The sequence below is a fragment of the Varanus komodoensis genome, unplaced genomic scaffold (assembly GCF_004798865.1).
Source record: "Varanus komodoensis strain SLA01 unplaced genomic scaffold, ASM479886v1 scaffold36, whole genome shotgun sequence".
Taxonomy (NCBI): domain Eukaryota; kingdom Metazoa; phylum Chordata; class Lepidosauria; order Squamata; family Varanidae; genus Varanus; species Varanus komodoensis.
In genome coordinates this window covers 7,066,766-7,090,387 of record NW_025335873.1, presented here as the reverse complement: position 1 = coordinate 7,090,387, position 23,622 = coordinate 7,066,766, and the positions used below count along the sequence as shown (strand labels likewise).

General features: G+C 44.8%; 1 long non-coding RNA gene across 1 annotated transcript; it reads right to left on the bottom strand.

The window, feature by feature from the left end:
- Positions 1-1,040: 1,040 nt before the first annotated feature.
- LOC123028395 lies at positions 1,041-23,409 on the bottom strand. Its single transcript, XR_006415673.1, has 3 exons — positions 21,739-23,409; positions 20,631-20,758; positions 1,041-1,334 (listed from the first exon to the last, which is right to left on the bottom strand). It is a non-coding gene; the product is annotated as an uncharacterized LOC123028395 (long non-coding RNA).
- Positions 23,410-23,622: the final 213 nt, after the last annotated feature.

Sequence of the window (23,622 nt, the reverse complement as noted above, 5' to 3'; positions counted from 1 at the left end):
AAACATGCACAATTCTCTACTGCATTGAGGGTAGACTCGCTCTGTTTCTATGTCTCTACATCTCAATCCCACATACCCCCAAGCAGAACAGGCTTTGGACTCCCATTACGATTGGTGAAAAGAACCATGCTGGTTCCTTTTCTCTGAGGTTCCAGAGTGACTTTGGAGAGTTGCATTCTGGGGGAGGTGAGGCAGGAAGAGCTGTGATGCCAGGATGCCACACACCCTAGAAGACCTCTCTCTTCTTCTCCCACTGCACACACAAGCCGTGATCTCACTGTGCTGCAGAGCAGGAGGAGTGCAAAACCGCCCGGAGGTGCCCCTGGCTTGCCAGCTGGCAGGGGTGACGTCTGGAGAACACCAGGCTGAAGAAAGCCGATTTGGGCTCAGTGTCCCCAGGCCACGCTGGGTATTTTCAAGGTAGTGTTGGCAAGCACCACTCTGATAATTCTATAATGTCTTTTGTGAGGTGAGCGTAACAGAAGCTAGATATGTAAATCCTGTATTGTTTTAACAGACACACACACTCCTCTCTCTCTCTCTCTCTCTCTCTCTCTCTCTCTCTCTCTCTCTCTCTCTCTCTCTCTCTCTCTCTCTCTCTCACACACACACACACACACACACACACACACACACACACACACACCCTCTAATGAAATTCATCAGCTTTGCTTTCTGGCTCATCATGGCAGCTCTTCCAAGGTGCGACAGAGGGAGGGAGCTGCTGTGTTTGACTGAGCTGAATTTAATAGCATCATTTCCCATCTCTCACAGGCCGAGTCTGCCCAGGTCGATGGAGGCCTGGCATCCCTAATGAAACCGGGCTTGGAGCTTATTCATTTTACAACAGGCTTCTCAACCTTCACTCCTTAATTACTCTGACAATCGAATGGAAACAGGGAATGTATTTGGAATGGAGATGTTGGTTTATTGCACCAGGGTGACATTGTTTCCTTAGATGGATTTTTAGCCCACCTTTCAGTCAAGGAGGAACATAAAGGGTTCCTTCTCCTCTTATCCTCACAACAACCCTGTTTGGTAGCCTGGACTATAGCAGCTGAAAATCCAACAGGTTTTCTCAACTCAGTTCCACAGGTTCCATTCTGTCCATTCTTTGGAAATGTCCTTGAGTCAAACCAGCCTGCAAAGTTATTTTATTGCTTCGTTTTGTTCCGTCCCATTCCATTGATGTAGCTTCATTTTGTTGTCTCTCTTTTCTCTTCTCTTTTCTGCAGTACAATATGTAGCAAAATTGGCTCTCCATTTACACAAAAGCGGGCAAATTGTGTAAATGTGTGCAAATGGCAGAACAGAGGCTTGGTTTCAGTCCAAATCTGAAATAAAAAAAATCCAATGTGTATTGGATGCATATTCAGAGACAGGAGGGGGGTTCTTTAGTTCTCATGTTCGGTACAACAACAACAACAACAACAACAACAACAACATGGATCCAGTGATTTGACTGCAATTTGTGCAAAGCATAATTTGCACAGTTGGCACTAGAGATGAGTTCTCAGCTTCCTATTCGCATAACCTGTGCAATTTCACAGAAGTTGAAAAAAATGGAAATGTGCCAAAAGTTGGTCAAACTCACATGGAACCAGTTTGCAATGTTTCATATACCTAAGTTTTGCAGAGAGAGAGGGAGTTGGAGACTGTCTGGCTTGAGCGAACTACATGACTGCAAGTTCCTGCTGAATGGGAACTGGAACCCAGATCACCTTGTTCCATGTCTGTTGCTATAATTAGTCTAATGCTCTAAATCTAGCCCCCCAAGATCTATACACATTTACCGAATACAAATGTGTTGCACCAGTAGCAAACTGGAATAAAGTTGTTTATAAGGATGCATTATTTTACAAGTTTAACGTTGCAGTTCTCCATGAGACAACAAATATGTGCATAGACATGCACATGGTAGGCATGTTGTGAGCGGAGCGGCTAGAGCCAGGGGTCAGACTAGATGGCCCGGGAGACCCCTTCTGACTTCCTCTGTTTCTATAACAGGGGATATGCAAAAATCCATGCACCTTAAAAAAATGAATGTGAGCACAGAGAAATAAGGAAAAGTAGTGTATAAAGGCTGCATCGCTTAGCAAGAAGGGTGCACTGAAATAGATATATTTGGGGAAAAGATACGCACAGAACTACCTATAGTAGGAAAAGTGTATAAGCACATACATACATGTTTCTATGTGGATCTTTAAAAGTAAAAAGTCTCACTGGTTTGTAGACTGGACCAATTTGTTTACTTCGTAGAATCTTAGTCACAAATACATAAAACTTCTTTTTTTAAAGAGTGCATTTCCCTCCTTGCCTAGATAGAATAGTAATACACATAATTTTCAATGTACAAATTCGCACAGTGCCAAATTTGTGCAAGTGCAAAAGGAAGGTTTGCTCAGGAAATTGGGAGAAGGGTGAAAGCATTTTTATCCCTGAACAGCAATCGAGCCAACAACTCCAACAATCTGTGAGATGCAGAGGTACTAGATTTAACTAATCCAGACCAAAAGAAGCTGCAAAACTATACCCACTTATCTAGGAGTAAATCTCACTGAAAGCAACAAGACCTACTTCTAAGCAGGCCTTTGCCTACACTGGATATTTTACAAACACTAAGTTTATTTTTACTGCTATGATAACTTTGAATTTCAATTCTCTCCTCTTCCTCTTCCTCTTCTTCCATTTCGTTTTGTTTCATTTCTGTTCATGACTGGGGATCTTGTTTAGATATGGAGTGGTTTATGAATTCCAGGGAAAAAAGAATGCATCAATGAAATAGCATTTCTGCCATACCTAACATATATACTTAATCTAACTGGGAATAAGAGCTGTATGCAACCCAAATCTAGCGTAATCTGTAGCTAGAGGGTTTCCATTCTCCGTTTGATGGATAAGATAGGCATGGTGAATGGAGAAACAAATAAAGCACTGAATTGGGTAGGAAGAAGGGGTTTTATGTAAACATGAAATGGTTCCCCTGAAGTGAGGGATGTTCAGAAATAGCACTTAAACTGGAAAATGGATTTAAAGGGCTGCCGCAAAGAAAATTGCTAAGAATTGTACTCTGTCGCCAAAGTGCTCAGGACCAGACTTAATGGGCGTAAGCGGCAGGAAGGTAGATTTCAGCTGAGCACTGGGAGCAACTCTTTAATTGGGGTGAGGAAGTTCTAGAAGTCCAGGTCTGCTTTCACACAGTTGTCACACAGGGTGTCATGCAGGGGTCCAAGTGCCAAAGCTACTCCAAGCAGCATAACAGCAAATACGTCAAGTTTGTTTCCAAGCTGAGCATAACCTCTTGCCGCTCAGTGGCATGCACAGGGCGTCAAAATGACTAAATTTAGTTCCAAAACAAAAAAGAAGCTACCTTTAGCCCTTTGATTCCTTGATCGCCAGTGCGGACGACAGTAGAATATTTTTGGAAAAAAATAGGAGAACACTTGCATGCAGCAGGGGCAAGACCTTTGGAGAAGTGCTAGCTTCGGAATATCTGCTGGAACCCCCCTGCAACTCCTGGGCACTATCATTCCAAGGGAATGATGCTGGCCATGTTTAGACAGAACGAAAGGCCTCACATGAAGAGAGTGCTGGGAGTCCCGTCCTTTTCTAGGCTTGGACTGGATTGAGCCTGAACTCCATCTGGGAAGTCATGTTCCTTTTTCCCACTTTTATCCCAGCTTTTCTGCAAGGATCATGTCACTGCATTCCGTCCTCATGGCCACCAAGCCAGGAACGTTCACTGGAGAAACCGCCATCAACCTGAGGTCAACTAAGGTGTGAAACATGGCGAACACTTTGCACCCGAGAGCATTGCTGCCTTGTGAGGGAAACTAATGGGGCTCCTTTGAGGAGGAGAGGCTGATTACATAGAATGACTACTGAGAAACAAGGCTCCCCTCCCACACTGGGGTTTTTCCTCCCTGTGGAGTCTCTGGGATCCTCCTCACTCGCATTCGGTTGTGAAGTTTATAGATGCCCGCCCCTTGAGATCAGCGGGAGAGGCCCTTCTCTGGGAACCCTCTGTGAAGGAAATTAGGAGGGTGAGTACTCGGAGGAGGGCTTTCTCTGCACCCCAGAGAGGTCCGCCTGTCGCAGTCGTTATTTGTTTTTCGGCGCCAGGCGAAGACCTTTTTGTTCAAACGTCATTTTAATTGTTAATATTATTTATTTATTTTATTCTTTGGCCAGGGTGACTTAATTTATATTGTTTTATTGGATTCTATTTATTTATGGTTGTGAGCTGCCCCGAGGCTTTGGCGAATGGGGCGGCATAGAAGTCCCCTAAATAAATAAAGAATAAATAAATACGTTTACACATAAGTAGGTCCACATTCAGAGATACAAGGATCCCCCTGAGCAGGTGGAGCTGGAGGAAGGCAGTGGTGGTAGAAAAAGAGGGAGTGCTGAATTGACACATTGTTCCTCCTCTTTTGCATCATGTCCTTCAGCCCAGGCACCTTTTAATTGAAAGTTAATTGGCTTGTGGGTTGCCTAGGGAGCAGCCAGTGCCTGAAACTTAATCCACGGGGCTGCTACTAGAAGGGAAGATACCAGGGGTGGGCTGGGACCATCCCACATTGCTTCTGGGCTCCTCGGAAGCTTCTCTGGCCCTTCTTGGAAATGAGGTGCCCTGCTTGATGCACCTTTGCTCCAACCCATCAAGGACCTTCTATTCTTCTTTTACAACAAGGTCCAGTCCAGCAGTTTCATGCCTTTGAAGCTTTTTAGTTCTTCAGGGCATCTCACTTGTTGAGAAAGCTTCATGGAACACGGACGCACTAATAAGCGCACCAGCAGCACCATGTCTGTGCAAGAAGCCCACTGAAGCTCTTGATTTCATAGCATACTTCCCCCAGGTATCTCCCATCAATGGAGCTTCCATTAACCAGGCTAATATTACTACTATAACCAAGAGCGGTCTTCTTTCTTCCAAGAAGCCCAAGGTGCCTTCCATCTGCTTCTACATGTTTCTCCTCACAAGAGTCCTATGGTGCGGGTTAGGCCAAGAGTCAGTGACCAACCCAAACCACCCATGAGCTTCATGGCCAAATGGGGCTAGAACTGAGGGCTCCTTAGCCCCAGGCCAGTGGACTAGCCCCCAAACCCCATGCAAAGCTCCCCATGCTGCTGGAATGCGAGAGTCTGACATGCTAGAGCATGTGGGAGATCCTTTGAGTCAGCCCGGTCTCCTCCTTCCAGCATCAAAAGAGGCATGCCCAGTTTTTCCCGCGTGGATGGAGGTCTGAGGATTTGTTTGCACAAGGCTATTTCCAAAGACCTTTTCCATCAACTCCCCAGGAGAGCAAACTTTTCACTCTGCACTGAGTAAAAGGCCTTTTAGCCCACCTGCTGGCATGAATGCATTAAAGTCACAGGCTTCCAAAAGCTTGAGCAGAGTCACGTTTCAGAATTGAGACTGCTCGGTTTTGCCTCTGCTGTGAGGAGGACTTATCGTTGTAGACAGGTAGGTGAGGTTTGGGGTGCAAGTTTACCTGTGGATGGGCTCTCTTTCCCAGTATGGTCAGGTTTCAGGAAAGGACCAGAGGTGTCCCCGTCATCTTCTCTTCTTCAGGTTAAATGCACCCCACTCTTTCACAGTTGCCTCATCACCACCCGCTCCTTTCTGGATACTCTTTCCCTGGGCTTTCTCTCCTGCTACATCCCATAATGCCCATTTTCCTCCATTCACCAGTCCTTTTCTGAAATGTTTTATCAATGGATCAAAGACGGCAGCAGCTTGCAAATCCTCCCTTAACATTTCATAAATGCAGCCCAGGAGTTTCATCACCTGTTAGCCTGTGAGTGGCAGTAATTAAGCAAAAAATGATAAATAATTAAGAACTAATTATGTGCTATTGGTAATTTCATTTTTCGGTGGAGAGCACTCTGTGTGTTTGCAGTATGGATTGGAGGCCCATCTGCAGTAACAATTTCCTCGTTTGTAGCTTGCTAGAGTGCCTGCAGCCTTCAAGCTTTCCAGGAGACAAATAAGATGGAAAGAGTTCTATTATGTAGGCAATTGCCCATTTCTTAACAGAAGAGAAGCACTGCTGAGGCTATTGTTAGGTGTGAGTTTGGTGAAGGAGAAAACAGAGTTGTAAAAGAGTGTTTTTTTGGTTTTTTTAAACTCTGTGTGTCGCCAGAGGGTTTGTGAACATTGCACATGAGGCTGGAGTTGGAGGTAACACTCAATTCACCACTGGGAGAAACTTCCGTCTATGTTATTTGCACTAACTGCAAAGTGGAAGTTAACAAGCTAGAAAGAATTCAGAGGCAAGCACAAATGAACATGGTAAAAAGTCTGAGAAGAAAATATAGACAAGGGAAAGCTGGAAGCATCGCCACGTTTTGTCTAACAAAAATAAGATTTTATATATTTCTTGTCCAGATAAGACAAATAATGTCAGGCCCGTCTTTTCTGGTTTAAAGAAAGAAAGCCAAGCACTCTGCCCACCTAGAAATATTCTTGGCTTCTCCTCTTACCTCTCTCAGGTTAAAGGCTCAGATAGGCAGCTTTTTCTAAGGTCCCCAAACTGTACAGTATTGTATTGCTGTTTTTATTCAGAGGAAAAATGGCTATATCAGCAGATATTAAGTAAAAAACAAATTCAAAATGACCATTAAAATAAATAAAACATAGCACACTTTTATCTTGTATCAAGACATGTATAGAAATATTTGTCAAAGTCTTTCTGCAGGTTATGGAAAAGAGACAAAATATAATTTCATATAATATGAAGAACAGTTAAAATTTTTTTCAGAAACTCCCCAAGAAGCCAATCTATTTTACTCATATTTTTTTCTGTGAAGGGAGGAAAAGTTAAATTAATTCCATCTACCAATAGCTAAGGTTACATTTGATGCTTTTTTGTTTGTTAGTCTCTGTATATATCATATTTAGATACCCTGGTGCTGTTAGTATATTTTGGGCTATGAACCCCAAAAGCTTTAAACAACATGCCCAATAGTCAAGGATCATGGGAATCATAGTACCAAGGCTGCTCACTTTTGGTCTAGCAGCAGCTGTCTTGGTCTGGAGCTGTCCAAGGTCTGGAGCTGTCTTGGTCTGGAGCTGTCTTGGTCTGGAGCCCATCTGTGAAATGCCAAGCAGGGCTTCAGCCACTCCAGCTCCTCCAGCTCCTCCAAATCCATTTGAGAACTGTAAATCTAACAAGGCAACGGACAGGCAGTCACTGAAGTTGAAATAAGATTAGAATTATTTGCAGCAATCCTTTCAGGACCAGAAGCCAGGGTGGAAAGAGCAGGAAGCCTCCCAAATACATCAGGGCTGGTTGACCACACGTATGGAAGTGGATACATATTGCCATCGAAAATGCTCTCCACAATTCCTGGTCTGACCATTCAATCCATCGACTAAAACGAGCCAACCACAGGACTGTCTGGGTGTTAGATGAGAGTCTGATGGCCATATCTTGCACAAATCGAACGTTATTGCCCCTTCAATGCAAGCATGCAAAACTGGATGTGAACCAAATGAGTTGATCCCACAGTGCAGTCTGGTGTGTGTGTGTGTGTGTGTGTGTGTGTGTGTGTGTGTGTGTGTGTGTGAGAGAGAGAGAGAGAGAGAGAGAGAGAGAGAGAGAGAGAGAGAGAGGTGAGAATTCCTGTTTTTGATGGGAATCAAATCCTCTATCATATAGTCAATTTGTGACCATTTCTCTTCTCCCACATGTTGTCCTCCTCTCTGAATTTCTAATTCAGACAATGAGAATGCATGTTTTGAGAGTGCAGTACAATGAAACATGATCTATTCATTTTAATCTGATCCAAATGATTTTTATTCCTTTCGATGTTTCTTTCGATGTCTTTTTGCCTTGGCAACCCTTCTGAAATTTCCCTCCTATTTCACTTTAGTTTGTTAGTGAGGCAGAAACAAATCTTTCTGGATACTGATGAAAACCCCGGGGTACTTCTCTGTATGAACAAATGCCCCCCCCCCTTCCCTCTGTTCCTGGTTCTGTCACTCATCTCTGTCTAGCACTGGAAAGATTGCAGCCACTTACTGCAGTGATGGGAAAAACCGCACTGCCTTTCAAATCACATCATCTGAAAATGCTGGGGAAGTTGAGTTTCTATAGAGAGTGGCCAATTCTGAGGAGCTGAGAGTGGCCCCCTTCTACTGGAAGCTCATTGAGCCCTGCCTTAGGTGGTAAAGGTGATGGCTGGTAAGGTCTTCATGGGGAAAAATAGAACGAAGAAGTATGATTGGAAGAGTTGAGGATGCTGGGAGAAATGAGAACCTATTGGTTATCTCCTGCTGTGTATGATGGGCATAGTCAAATGAAAGTTGTTGACTGTGTCTGATGAGCTGTTTACGCCTGTAAATTTGTCGTGCCCGTGGAGCTTCTTGGCTTTTAGTTACTGATTTTAAATCATTGTTTGGACTCATATGGGGGAATGTTTTGAAAGGCCTCACTGAGCACTTTGCAAGCCCCGTCCCTCATCAGATGGGAAAGGCCCGTAGGTCAATGGCTGAGCACATGCTTCAAATGAAGATGGTCTGATTTCTTTCAGTCCTGGTGCTGCTACAGTGCGTAAGAATTAATCAAATGGGGTTGGGAGTAGATCCATAGTGGAGCATTTGTTGCATGCAACGTTTCCCAGGTTTCATCCCCAGGGTCTCCAGGTCGGAGCAAGAAACATTCCTCTCTACTGTGTCTATTCTAGACACAGGCCACGATGATGTTCCAGAGTCCACTTGTCTGGTGGACCTTTTGGACCCTCGTCGCACTTTGCATCCGGTCCCGGCACCTTGAAACGTTGCTGTCTTGGTCGTGATCTTCCTTGACAGATCTTTTGTGCAGGAAACCCACCAGCAGAACAGGCTCCTACCAGCACCGCCCCATTGGAAGTCGCATACAACCCTCAGGACGACTAGCCCCAGAGAGCCTCATCTTCCGTGAAGTCGCCCAGTCCCCTTGAAAGCCATTTCAATGGGTGGCGATCATTACCTTCTGTGTACTCACTACAGCTTAGCTAAAACCTTCTCTGCCACTGTACTCTGAGAACTTACTGACCTGCGTCTTGCTCCTGGACTGCTCCTGGGCTTCATCAGCTTGGAGAGCTTTCAACTTTGGACCATGCTTCCCTACCCATCCCCAAGCTCCTATAAAAAAAAACATTGTGCGAAACCCCGGGGACTCAAACAGAGATGGGAGAGAACATGTTTTCAGTTACATTTCAGTAAGAATTCATCATAATTGAAAAACCAGCACATATTTGAGATGGATTTAAATGGAAAGACCAAGAGCAAGACCGTGGGAGAAAATGAACCATCCAGTTAATCTGTTCAGGCCAGGGTATCTTCAAGGGCTGGGCTGAAAACTTCTGCAGGTGCCTCTTAAGAAGTACAACATGGAAGGGAAGGTAGAAGGCAGTAGAACGTAAGGAAAGTCCTGCTGGATTTGACCCAAGGCCCATTCAGTCAGTCTGTACACATGGCAGCAAACCAGCTGCCCACAGGATCCATGGAGCAGGATGAGTGCAAGATCTCTGCCTGGCCAAGCTCCCCAGCAACTGGTGTACACAGGTGAAGAGGTGGCACATGGCCAGCAAGGCTAGTAGCCACTGATAAGCTTGCCTGAGGTGCTCAGAATGTGAAAGCAAGAAAACAAAGCAAATAGGAGAGAGAGAGAGGAGACAACTTTGATGTCATCTCATTTTGGGGTGGGGCAGGCGGGAAAAGCCCAGCTGGTCTCTCTGAACTCATAAGAATGCAGGCAAGGAGGAGAAGAGGGGCAAGAACAGTATATTCAAAAATTCAGCTTCCAGTGAAAAGCAAACGGCAATGCAGAATTCTATGGCATTCAAAGAGACTTGCAGCCAGAGAGCTGACCCACAGAAAACCCACCCTGACTGAGGGCCTCGGTTGTGGGGAACGCTCCTTTCAGCTCCTTCAGAGTTAAGCACAGGGACTGTTCTTCTAATCAACAGGATTTTATTATGCTAACCTGCAAGCAAGAGGAGTTGGCTTTAGGTTACAAATTAACTGCTTTACAGAAATCAATGGCAAAAGTAACAAGCTGCGTTAGCTTTCTATAGAATCAGGTGATCAATGCAATATGGCCCAGCTGGAAGTTGATTTCAGACAAATTAGAATTAACACCCTCCCCTTACTAATAGCCACAATTCCCAAAACCAGACACCCAAGGTGACTCCTTGTTTCTCTGAGCCAACCACTTGGAGAATCAAGAATGCCTCACCGCATTTCATTGGTCCCCTCATAATGCATATCTCACCTTTAGACCTGTCATACCCACTTCACCTTCAAGTACCTCAAGAAAGGAAAGATTCTGGTTTCTCAAAGCTGCAGGGCAGATGGACTCTCTTATCTTCGTTTCTTCTGGCCATGGTGCTTCATTCTCCACTTCTCCCAGCCGCTCTTCTTTGACATCAGAATTTATGCCCACATGCTTTTGAGTTCCTTCTGCCCAGTCAGTAGGCCCAATCCCTACTGCTTGAGAAAGTTGGCAGGAACAGACAAGATCAGAGTTGTGACAACTTCTCCATGGATCTAACTGAAGCTCACATGTTCTGCAAAGCCTGCCTGGAAGTTTTGCCTCTTTCCAGGGAAGCTTTAATCTAAACTGTGCTGGTAGTTTTGATATTTTGACCTTATCTTTTTGTCCTTGGCCTTGCCCATTTTGCATTTGAGCTCGCTGGTATGTGACCCCAGTCACTTGCTGAAAACTGAATTTAGCCCTCAGGCTCAAAGACCCAGGCGAGGGGTTTTCAGTGACTTGTTCTTAAAAACCTGGCATTGAATTCTGAGTGCTCAACTACATTTCAGGTTCTGAATTAGGGTTTGCTGAATCTTTTTCTTCAAGCCTATCCCAAGTTTAATAGCTACATGGCAATTTCTATGCTAGAAGAATCGTACCTATCCACTTAGGCTAGTGCCAAAGACGGCAAAGTATTTTGTTTTCATTCGCTGGTGATAGCAAGTTACCAAACCTTTAAAAAAATCTTCATATTCCACAAAGAAAAGTCTTGAGAGAATGTAAAATTCCAAGGTGGAAGAAGCAGAAAATTTAGATGTACCTCTTCTTGAAGAGTTATGCACAACTCTGGCCAGGGCGACTTCTTTTATATTGTTATTTATTTTATATTGTTAATTTTATATTGTTATTTTTGTATTTTATTGTATTTTATTTGTGCTGTGAGCCACCCCGAGGCTTCAGCAAGGGGCGGCATAGAAATGTTTTAATAACTAACTAAATAAAAAGGCCTTCCAGAAATCTCCACCCAAGCTTTGGGTAAAGAAATTGGAGGCCACACATGGCGCCATTTTGTTTTCTCCCTGCTGGAACCATTTGTGTTGTGTGTACAAATCCTACAGTTTTGGTTCACCTGCTCTGTAGTTATAGGTGCCTCACCCCCACCCTTCACTTATGGAAAGAAAAGGTGTGCAGAAGACACGCTTCATTTAAATGGAAGCAAGAATAAGAAAAACTGTGGCAAAGGCTGCTCTGTCTCTTTAAACAAAGTCTATGGCCTGAAAGGTAATTGATTTGCAATTGCACTGAAGATGGGAACTCAGCAACATAGCAATGCAGTTCTGCACTACAGTTGCCTGGAGAAAACCATCGACAAGGCAAAAAAGTGAAAAAGTAACTATTCTTTTTTCACGTTCTTAGTGTGTCTGCGATCCACTCCTATGAGGGTAGGAGGTATATGTTATATTTTTGGAAGACTGCCTACTATATTTCCTCAAGCCCTTTGAACGAAACAGCCCTAACAAAATAATAGAATAGGCGAGTTGGAAGGGGCCCATAAATCTATTGGGACCAACCCCCTGCTCAGGGCAGGAGTCCAGGTCAAACTGTTCCTCTCAGGTGGCTGCCCAGCTGCATCTGGAATGCCTCCAGTGTGGAAGAGGCCACAACCTCCCTGGGTCATGGGGTCCATTGCTGCAGTGCTCTAATCTACTGCTAAAATTGCAAGGGTGTAAAACTGCCTGCCTCCCCCGGAATTCTTCAATTTGTTTGCAGCCAAAAAAAACCCCAGGGTGCTTTTCGCTGAATTTTCTCCAAGTCAGACATCCTTTCAAAGAAGGGGTGGGCTCTCCATTAACAACCACATGGCTTCTCTCTTTTCCTTTCTACTTTTTTAACATTAAAGCTGTTAGAAGCTGCTCCTGAATCCATGATGTTTTACTTAGGCACATTGGACAACTTCCCCTCCCCTCTCATCTTAAACCTTACCTCCCAAAGAAGTTGGAATGTTTGTGATTATCCCCTGGTATCACACCAACTTCATGAACAATGTTCTCTCACACAATACAGGCAGCTAACAAATGCTCGTCTGGCTTTTGAAAACATTTACGAAAGAAGCAACTCCAGTTCCACACCCCTTGCTGCAGCTTTTTGCTGTGTATTCTTCAGAGACTTCTGTAAGTTTGAAGTAAAACAGCTTGTTTGAAGGGATCTCCCCACAACCTTTCTTTAGATCGAATCCATGACATATCCTCCTCTCACAGTATGCTTTTCATACACTTCATAATTCACCAAGCTGTTCTCCATTTTTTTTATTATTATTTTTGGCCATCGACATCCTTCCTGAACAGGTGTACCCAATGATCTAAATTTTAATGGCATGTTGAAATACTGCTATTCTTATCCCTTTTCTTTCTGTATTTTAAAATTCAAAACTTGCTGTTCTATGCATGCATAGGAGCACTGTGCCTTTCCATGGATTTCCTGAGAGAGGAGAAACGCCGTCTCCATATACCAAGAGGAACAGTGCTCTTCCAGCTTTACCGATTGTGCATTCATTTGAGGAAGGGAAGGCGCTGCTACCTGCGCAGTCAGTTCACAGTGCAAGAGGAAACACTGTTTGATTTCCCATTCCCCTCCTTCCATCCTTGTTTCTCCAGGGAAAGTTACTCATTCCTGCCCTCTCGTGTCTTCTTTGAAATGGAACAGAGATGGCTAATAAATGCAGACTCTTTCTAGCTTCCCTGCTTCTCCTCCTTTAATTGAACCTGAACTTCATACGTGCAAAGTCCTAATTGCATCATGCTCCATTGTGCCGTGAGCTACTTGGCAAACAAATAACTGACAAAACCTTTCGCGATTGGTCAGCGCACAATGCCTTGGCCCTCAAGAGCTACATTATGGGCTGCTCCCTGTTTGAACAGAACAAAAGGGTCGGCGGAGAGGTGGTACATCAGAGAAAGACAGCGGGGTCCCGGTGAAGTCATTAGCTGTCTATTGTGTTAGGCTGGCAGCGGCTTTGAATCTTGGCTCTAAAAATATTCCCCTGTTAAAATGATTATTTTCAATATTCTGCATAAGCAGCAGCAGAATCTCTTGATACAGGATAACCTCATGATGGGCTTGCAATGACATGTCTGCTGGATGGACCCAGAGGGGGAGTTTTTATGGAGACCAATGGCTGGAACTGTGTCTGTGTCTGTGTGTGTGTGTGCACGCGCGTGCGTGTGCCTGCAGTGATACATGCATGACAAATTTGGAACTTCTTTCTTACTTTGTGGGCGCAGGACTGAGCCCTCTTTTGCAAGTGGACAGCCATCTGAGAGGCATGGAGTCCTGCACTGAGCAGGGGGTGGCCCCTCTGGCCCTCTGCCCCCTTCCAACTCTATGATTCTAGGAATGCAATTTTAGGAAAGTGAAAACATGTCCTGTCTGTATTCACATTCAGGGTTGAGAACAGGGCAGGTTCACATGACTTGTGAACAGAAATAGAATTGGTGTATCTCCTGACCCAGTGCTATCGATAGGGAATGTTTTGCTCCTGAGGCCAAGATGGACAGAACTGTCTATTTTATTCTCTATAAGAGTCATCTTTCTGCCCTCAAGCACAAGTTTGTTTCGTCTTGTTTTGCATCCATTTATGGATTTTTAAAATGAATAATAAATGAAAATATGCATACAGTTTCCCCCTCAAATTTTTGATGAGCAATTCCCCATAATACATACCTATTTACAAGCTATTTTCCCTAATGTACACAGTTTGGGTACGCACATTTCCCTAGCACGTTCCTTTTGGAACACATTATATTTAAATGAGAGAACGTATCCAGGGAAGTATGAAAACCAAAGGGTAATTGTCTTCCGGTTGCTGTATGATTTTGGAAGCTGTAAATTAAGTCCGTTCAGATTAAAATGCAAAGCAAACGAACTGCTTCCCTCCCCTTGCTTAGGTTTTCAATTTCTTCCTCCCTCTAATTCAAGATGCTGTGCTATAAAGCATTTGATGGCTCTGGATTGCCTTCTGCCAGGTGTGTACAGAGTGGGCCCAGGTCTTGTTCACTGCAGACGGGTCAGGTAGTTTCACTGGATTCTGAAAAAGAGGTGAGGAGACAGCCAGGGATCAGATCTTGACCTTCCAAGTTTACCTAGTGAAGTTTCTCCAGCAGAACATGAGGATTGGCCTGCTTTGGCGGGTGGGGGCAAAGGGGTTTCCAGCATGGGACTTGGAGCAAATGTGAGACCTGGATCTTGACACAGTAAGGAGGCGATGGGAGAGATGGGAGCCCCAGTTAGAGAAGTTCTGGTACTCCTACAGTCAAGCAGTACCTGAGGGCGAAGTCAGAAGTTTTACTGGAAGGGAAGGGAAGAGGGAAAGTTTCCAGTTTGGATCCAGCCCTTGACATGTGTGAATGCTTCTCCCTCAACTTTGATAGAAGGCTACTTCAGGTTCATGCTGTTCGGTAATCTGTTGAGCTCTTGGGAAAGAGCTGCACCTCAGAGGACTATCTTGAGTTTGAAACCAGAAGGAAAGAGGCAAGGGGCCAGCTCGTGACATCATGGAACGCCTGCTCATGAATGAAGGCCATACTTGGAGGCTCCATTGCGTCTTCCATGGTCTTTGGTGATCCATGTACTCAGGACTAGCATGAAGGCAAGTCTGGTGGTCTCGTTGGACTTTGGTGTCCTCAGGTGAGCACCTGCCAAGAGCACCCAAGAGGGACTCCTCGTGCCACTTCTACCTGCTCATCTTGTTCTGGCCCAGGGAACAGCAGTGATGGAGAGAAGTCTGTTAGGCCAGGGCCTACACGCTTGCTGGACGTTTACTTGCCAAGCCAGCAAGTGGTAGCAACGAAGATAAGGAAGGTGAGGAGCAAGAGCGGTTGGAGACCATGTTGGGGAGAGACTAGACTCCTTGAAGGAGAGTCCCAAAAATGCAGTCCTCTTTGCAAACACTGGCGCCCCCTGTTGTCTGCTTCGGCATCTTCTCGCTCTCTCTTTGTCTCCCACTCTCTCCCTTATAGCTTCTGTCAAACAGCAAAGAACTTCCTTTCCACAAGTCCCTTGAATGAGCATATCTGATGGGCCCTGTTCGAGTCTCGCTTGATAGTGCTTTGTCCAAGCCGGCAACTTCCTGCTGCTATTATTTACTGATAAGCCCTGCTAGAGATCTTATCATGTTTCTGCAGCATCTGTTTTGATGGCTCCCCTAATATTATGGACAATGCCATTTTCTTTTTTATTCTATTTATGTGCCACCTTATTATAGAAATTCTCTGGGAAGCACACAAGGTAAAAATATGAACAAGTTAAAATAGCCGCCATTGCAATCAAAAATACACTAGAAGGCAGCAAACAGAACAAAAGATCAAAATGTTTCCTTTAAAGGCAAAGCCAAGTGATGCCACAGCATGTAAGGAAAAAGACAGTGCAAAGGTTTCATCCCACCGTTTCAGTCATTTTCGTTGGATTGTTTTGTGGAATTGTCGCTCTGTGATTTAAAAACAGCAACAAACAACATTAATGTTGGATTTCCTAGCCACATTGTACTTCTGAGGAGACAGGGAATGTGTTCACACAACTTCACAAAGTACCCTGCCTGTTCTCATGGTGTTGGCTTTCAGCTGTGGGGACCCAATGGCAGAGCACCTGCCAAGCACCTGGGAACCTGGTTGTGGTCCTCCACACCCTGATGAAATGGCTGCATTTGCATTTAAATTAGAGCAATTATTTACAGATTTGTACCTTTACATAGTGAAAGTTGGACCATAAGGAAGGCTGAGCACCGAAGAATTGAGGCCTTTGAATTGTGGTGCTGGAGGAGACTCCTGTGAGTCCCTTGGACCACGAGGCGATCAAACTGGTCAGTCCTAGAGGAGATCAACCCTGACTGCTCTTTAGAAGGCCAGAAACTGAAGATGAAACCCAAAAGCTTTGGCCACCTAATGAGAAGGAAGGACTCCCTGGAGAAGAGCCTGATGCTGGGAACAATAGATGGCAAAATAAGGAGGGGGCGGCAGAGGCAGAGGTGGCTGGATGGAGTCACTGGGGTGGAGGGTGTGAGCTTAATTGGACTCTGGGAGATGGTGGAGGACAGGAAGGCTTGGAGGAATGTTATCCATGGGGTCACGATGGGTTGGACACGACTTTGTGACTAACAACAACAACTTTTACATAAAAGGAACTCAGAAAGACCATGGTTTCACCTTGACCAAGGCCAAGATCATCCACACTATTGTCTTTCCTCCTGATCGCAACACATGGTGAAAAAGCTGGAAGTGAAGAAAGCTGACAGGTAGAAAATGGATGCATTTGAAACACGGTGCTGGAGGAGAGCTTTGTGAATACCCTGGACTGATAGACCAGCAAGTGCGTCCAAGAGCAAATCATGCCACGGCTCACCTCAGAAGCAGAAATGGCAAGCCTAACATCACAATTGAGTCACATCCAAAGAAAAAAGACTCCCTGGAGGAGACAGTCATGCTAGGGAAAGTCAAAGGCGGAAGAAGTAAAGGAAGACCAACTGTGAGATGCATGGGCTTCATGAGGGAGCGGACAGAAATGGATCTGGGAGAGCTGAAGTGGGCTGTTGTGGTTGGGACATTCTGGAGCGTGCTCACTTACAGGGTCACTAAAAATCAGGGATGACTTGACAGCACGTAAGAACAACGAAGCATTTACACACAAATCTCTTGCTTTAGCTATGAATTCTCTCTTTTTTTGGGAAGGGTTTTGGGGCGACTTGGCTCACGTGCCGACAGAGAGGGCTCTGCGTGCCCGCTGCGGCACACGTGCCATTGGTTTGCCACCACTGGTCTAAGTGGTCACTGTGGAGAAGGCAGTGCTCCATTTTTAATCTGATGAGAGACTCCAGAAATCTGAGTTCACTTTTATGGGCGATTGGAGATGTCATGGCAGTGAGGGAGGTGGCAAGAGGGCAGCTGCCTTTACTTAGTTATTTAATGATTTGCCTCTGGCATCCAAAGACTTTGCGGGAATATTCTTCCCATTGATCCTGTGTTTCAGTCTCGCTGCTCTAATACAAGCCCAGCTGAGCATCCAGGAACAGACCAAATTCAAAATTATGTGCAAAAAGTGCTTGGTAGGGGAAATCTCTCACTCTGGGTTTTTTTAGACTACTTCGTCTCCTACCGGTGAATGTTTACATATCTATGTTTGGAATGAGGTTCCCACCACAGCAATGCTGGCCAAAGCCAGATAGATTGAGGTCAAACCTAAACCAGGAAGGACTGTGGCCAAATCCTCGTAATCTAAAACACAAGGTTTAAATCAATTATGAGGATCATTTTGATGAATAATGTAGTACCTATATTTAAATAAATGAATATTTATGATTGAACTTCCTGACATCTGCTAGGCTCTCCCAGACCTAGAAGATGGGTGGGCCAGACCTAGGCTCACTCAGAGCTAGGCTCACCTAGTCCAAGTGCTTTGGACCACAACATTCCAGTGGATTGGTGTGGATTGGTCCCATAGAGTCCAGCCTGCAAACTCGGTGCTTTGCTGACTTGCTCTGATGTGAATCAAGCTGCCACGAGATCTTCTAGTTTGAAAGACGGCTGCAATTTGCATTTTTAAAAAAATGCTGGGGAAATTCACATAAATTCCAATCACCATTGGCTTGCTTTGCATAATACAAACTGTGCAAACTGCAGGCAGAATTTACACAAATTGCCCAAATTGTGGTTGGAGTGGCACAAATTCCCCTGACTTCAACACACGCACAACCGTTCCCCCCCCACATTAAAAACAAACAACAACAACAACAAACACCCCCAAGCATGCAAATAAACACCATGGCCTTCCTTAAAGAAGCTGCAGAACAAAGCCAGGAAGAAGGCTCTTTTAGACCCCCAAGTTGGTGAGACACCCAGAGCTCATTGAGTACAAGTGGGCTGTGATTCCTGGTGCTGCCTGGCCTTCATTTTTGGGCCCAATTCAAGGCGTTGCCAGAACTTGGCCCCTGGGTCACTTTGTGTTTAGGCTGTCAAGTAAAACTTCCCCTCTCCTACTTTTCTTATGCAAACGTCAAGCCAACACACATTTCTTCAAGGCTTCTTGGTGCAACCAAAGAAAGAAAGACCTTTCAGACAAGCATGGAAGGAAAGGAGCTCCACTCTGCGTTTAGGGTCATCTGAGTAAGTAGGAAGTGAGCACACCAGCAATTACAGGAAAAGCCCTGAGCTGGTGAAGTTTCCCCTCAAAGGTACAAGTATTTCCACCCACAAAGAAATGCCCATTGCATATTTAGTATTCCTTGGTTATAGAGAGGGAAATAGAAACTTACCCAATTACTATGTATGCAAATTAGAACAATCACAGATGCACCATTTAGCAAACGCTTGTCTCATTTGCTTGCTTGATGTTGATTTACAACAGGTACAGCCTTCAGCTTGTGTCGAAGCAAAATGTGAGATATAAGAGAGATAGACTACAGGCTGGGTTATCAGAGATATGTCTGATTTACTACATCTTGAGTTTCCTCAAGAACATGTATTAATTGCCTTCTCAGTGCATACACTTGGTTTACTTTCCCAACAGGAATAGTTGAGCAGAACATTATTCAAGACCTGAGCATCTCTGACTTCTATACAAACTTTGTAGAGCATAAACCCTCATTAGTTCCCTCAGTTTCCAGGTGTTACGAAACTGAGTGCATCTCTTCTAGCTTGCCCTCCTCAAAAGGAGTGGGCTACCAAGTTTCACTGTGAAGGCAGATCTGTCCGTGTTGCCCAAGTGGAGCCCAGTTTGAGAAGAACCTTCAGTATGGAGGCCACTTTTGATGGAGTTCCCTGCCTCTGGAGGTCAGGCAGGTGCCAGCAGTGTATTTTTTTTAAACCTCCTCCCAAAAACTATTATTTCAGGAAGCCTTCCTAGACCAACCAGACAGATGATGATGATGATGATGATGATGATGATGATGATGATATTATAAGTTCTGTTGCTGGAGAAGACTCCTGCGAGTCCCTTGGACCACAAGGCAATCAAACCGGTCAGTCCCAGAGGAGATCAACCCTGACTGCTCTTTAGAAGGCCAGATCCTGAAGATGAAACTCAAATACTTTGGCCACCTAATGAGAAGGAAGGACTCCCTGCAGAACAGCCTGATGCTGGGAATGATTGAAGGCAAAAGAATAAGGGGACGGCAGAGGCAGAGGTGGCTGGATGGAGTCACGGAAGCAGTCGGCGTGAGCTTGGGTGGACTCCAGGGGATGGTGGAGGACAGGAAGGCCTGGAGGAAGGTTGTCCATGGGGTCGTGATGGGTTGGACGTGACTTTGCGACTAACAACAACATAAGTTTTGTAGTCAAATCTCTCTGGGCAGTTCCCAACATTTTGGTCACCCATCCAGATCTCAACCAAGCCTGCTTAGCTTCCATATTTGGCCGGATCAAGCAATTCAGACTATATGAAAGCAGACTGATGCTGCCTTAAATATACTGGTCCGTTCTTTTTTATCTGTTCTCTCTTGCATTGCACACCACTCTGCAATTTCCGTACTGGAATATAGAGCGGTATAGAAACCTTACCAATAAATAAGATGGCATCGAAATACCCAGAAGGGTTCTTGAAGTGAGGATGAGGAACAATGATCGTAAACAAACCAGAAAGAAATGGAATTGCTGATGTGAACTAAATATTCTTAATCTCTGGACATAGGTGGGGTATAAATATCATCGTCTTCGTCTTCTTCATCATTGTCATCTCCTGGTTTGTGCTGAACCTATACGCTTAAATGGATGAGATTATACAGTTGCCATCATTATCCAGACAAATATTTATAACCCAGCATCTGTTTGGAAAAGGGATATTTTTATCCCATGCACAATCCAAAGTCAATTCAGATGCAAATAATTCCCCAATCTCAAAGGCTTGTGCACATCCAGTGTGTGGAGGGAGAGGTAATGGTAAGGATCCTTCCCACCACGAGGGAACCTTGCTCTTCTGCACGTCAGTGTTCAGCCCGGGCCAAGAGCTCATCTGCAAACCCTCGGGGTGGTGGCAGTCCCTTCCTTGAGCAAAGTACGCAACATCCTGAAGTCATGTATATGGAAGCAGAACCTCACCTTCACAGAAGGCATGTGGGTGGAGGAAAGCACTCACATCCGGCCAGATACCCACCTCAACACTTGGTGCAAATGGGCCAGAGTGTGGGGAGCCAGGGACAACCAGTAGATCCCCACCACCAAACTGGATTCCTCAGGCATTGCTATCCAGCAGCACCATCACCCAGTTCATCTATGTGGCAATTTTTGGCCATCAAGATTCAGAACAAGGGAGGCGGAAGGAGGAAGGCTGGAGCACAAGGAGGGGCGGGTGGAACGCATGGGCCCCGTTCTCCTCCGATCAGTGCCTGTACCTTCCCCACTGTACCTTCCGGACTGTGTCCTCGAAGTGGCATTCAGTACATTTCTTTCTATGTCAGCTGTAGTTTTCCGAGTCTCAGCTCCAAGGTTGTAGAAGCTCCTTCAGGGAACATCGGAAGGTGATAGGACCATACCCTAAGAAGATAAAGAATGCATTACTCATGGTGAAGCCTATTTTTAATAGGATTCACAGAAATAAGGAAAATAGAAACTCATTTATAGACAATGGAAATATACTCTCAGCATTTCCACATAGAAGTTTAGATAAAGCATACCTTGGGAAACACGGTATTGATTTTGCATTGATTTTGTCAGGGGATGCAGTTTATTAAGGATGTGCATAATTTTAAATCTTCGGTGTATGTGGGCATAAAGTGAAACAAAGGGAGACATAAATGAGAGAGCAAGAGAATTATTATTTTTAATTTAAGTGGTCCTTCACCTACAATGCATATTACAATGCCCATATCTGCCAGGAACGTGTGGGTGGCCATTTTTTTCTTACATGCTTAGTAGTAATTTTCCTTGAACTCAGGGGAACTTAATTCAGAGTGATCCTGAACTGGCTGTTAGTCCATTAGTCCAGAGACTGTATAAAAACTTCTGTTATCGATATATCTTTTTTTTTATCTGTCTAGTTGTAGGCTTCACCTTTCTACCAAACCATTCAAGGCATTTTACATTCTCTAATCATGATTTTTATACTAATTTAAGGGCTGTGCTAGGAAAGGGAAATAAAGAACTGGGGAGGACAGAGAGGGAAAAGCAAATTCAGATAACCTCCCTTTTGTATGGATCCATTATGAATGGTAATCAGGTGGAGTCGTGGCTCATGGAGGCCACCTGGACATTGACTCCAGCTAAAATACTTTGGCCACCTAATGAGAAGGAAGGACTCCCTGGAGAAGACCCTGATGGCAAAAGGAGAAGGGGATGGCAGAGGGTGGAGTGGCTGGATGGAGTCACTGGGGCGGAGGGTGTGGGCTTGGGTGGGCTCCGGGAGATGGTGGAGGACAGGAAGGCCTGGAGGAGTGTTGTCCATGGGGTCGTGATGGGTTGGGCAGGACTTTGCAAAGAATGACAACATGCAGATGGAGAAGACCTGTTGCTCTCACCTCTTGTAGCTGAACAGAAGGAGTAACAATGGAGGGGACGTATGACTGAGGTATGACTGAGGTCCTTGCGGAACCGATGAAAGGTGTTTTGTTGCTTCGGTCCTCACCAAAAAGCAATCACTACTGAAGCAACCATCTGTCTAGCCATCAATCCATTCCAGTCGAACAATATGCTAAGCGTAGCTCTAAGAATGCAACACGTGCTTGGCAACTTGAGACTTTCCACCCACCGATCCTTCTTAGAAGGCAGAGACCAGTTCCATGCACGCTCCAGATCTTGGCCTTGGATACCCCCAGAGGGTGAGGTGAGGCCATCATGTCTTCCAGGATCTCGTCAGACCTAACTGCTTTTTGATGTCATAGCCTGGCTTGACCAGGAAAGAGCCAATGAAATAGGGCAGAGCCCCGCTGAGACGAGCACTTGAAATAGGTGAACTCTTCCCGAATGTGGTTTTCGAGAGATGATACTGGAAGCTTTGGAAGAAAAGAGCTACTTGTGAATCGCGTTGGAGAAAGATCCCACGTAACTCGAGTGGGGCATCCATAATGCAAAGCATGCTTGGTGGCCACATGGTTTGTGATGTGAGGCCCGTGGATGTTCATGAATTATGCGCTGAGTTAGGGATGCTTTCTGGTGTGCTGCTAAGTTGCATTTCTTCCCTAACCGATTTCAGTCTCCAATTTTTGATAAGTATGGGGGACTCCCATTATGACCCCTGAAGGATGGAAATTCTGCCACTTTTGAATGAGCAGAAGCCCCAATGAGCCTCTTCTTAATTAGCCTAATGAGCCTTTTGGCTTCTACATGATGACAAGGAAATGAATTTGCCCTTTCCTTGACAAGTGCTTATGGGAATGAACTGAAGCTCTTTGTTTGCAACAAAGTATCAAAAGCACATAGTCATTAAAAACAGTTGCCCAACTATGAAATTAGATATTGATTAATATTGTATCCACCCAGGCATATTGTTTATTCCGATCGCAAGGAGGAAATGGTCCCACCATACATATTTCACTGTATGTGTATATTACTGAAGAACGTTTTTTTAAAAAAAACCATATCCCAAAACAAATCAAAACAGTTTTGGAATGCAGAATGGTAAATACACTTCTGGATCTTCAAAATGTGATGTAGCATAACTACTTGGTGCTGTTCCATAGGGCAAGACTAGAATCTGTGCTTAAACTATGCAGAAACACGCTCTTAAAAGTGCCCAATTGTCATTGGAACAGTTTCGTACAAGAGGTGGGGGACTTCACTCAAGACATGTCAGACCCTGTAGGTTCATCCTACATTGAGCAGTGGCCTGTATCAGATGATCTCTAAGGGCCCTCCCAACTCTACAGTTCTATGAAAATGAAACATGGAAACGGAGTGAGGCCCATTGTGTTAAGGCAGTTTATCTCTCTATCTTTCCACTATTTCATATGCATTCTTCAGGTGCAAAAAGGGTGAGGAAAATCTATTTACATCAATCTTGCGATAAATTCCAAGAGACAAGGAGTAATTCCAAAGAAGGTAATTCGAATGAATATGTGTGTCTTTGAAGAATAAAGGACTTTCCAGCACAAGATTTGAGAGCCAGTGTGGTGTGGTGGTGAAGAGCGTGGGACTGGGACTCAGGCAATCCGGGTTCGAGTCCCTGCTCGGCCATGGAGCCAACGGGGTGACTTTGGGCCAGTCGCAGACTCTCAGCCCAGCCTACCTCACAGGGTTGTTGTTGTGAAGATAAGATGGAGGAGGAGAATGATGTAAGCTGTCTTGAACCCTTTGTAGGAAAAAGGCAGGATATAAACCCAAAAATAAAATAAAATAAAACAAATAAAGATTTATCTGAATTATTACCTCCTCCCAGAAGGAATTGGCCATTGGAATTGCCAAAA